Below are 618 nucleotides of genomic sequence, written 5' to 3'. Positions count from 1 at the left end.
TCGGTTGACAACCTCGATATGTTTTACGCTACTGAGTGGAATATGGTTCCCGGTAGCTTTGCTGTTTCTTATCCTTACTTGTTGATTTTCTTTGATTGGCTTCTAACACTTATCTTGTTTTTGTTGTTGCTTGCAGAGCCTGTCGTTCGCTCGCGTGCTCATCCTCCAAGTTTTTTCGACAATCTCAGGAAGATCAGAGCGAGAGGGGCGATTGATTGGCCTTCGATTACTCAGAGATCTCGTGAGTTTCCTGCTTATTCTGTTGTATCGATTGTTGCTCTCCTCGGTGGTTATTGGGTCGTCACACTTTTGTTTTCCTTTTTACGTCTACCACGCTTAGGGATGGGAAAAGTTAACACTCGACTTCCTCGATACGCCGATCAGTTCAAGAAGGCCGTTGATGCTGGGTCTTCTTCGCGCGCTGCCGACACTGAAGTCGTTGACCCGTCAGCCGACGGAGATGTCAATCTGCGAGTTGCAGGAGATTTGAGATCGGCGGAGGTAGCCGCTACCTGCGCCGACAAAAGGGCTGCCAAGGTTCCTGCTGTCGTTCCGCGTGCGCAGAAGTCGCGTGGCGAGGCTTCTGATGCCCTAGCGATCGTCGCCGCTGATTCTGGA

This window comes from Camelina sativa, chromosome 3, assembly GCF_000633955.1.
Source record: "Camelina sativa cultivar DH55 chromosome 3, Cs, whole genome shotgun sequence".
Lineage (NCBI taxonomy): Eukaryota > Viridiplantae > Streptophyta > Magnoliopsida > Brassicales > Brassicaceae > Camelina > Camelina sativa.
The sequence above is the reverse complement of the archived record's forward strand: the minus strand, read 5'-3'. Positions refer to the sequence as shown.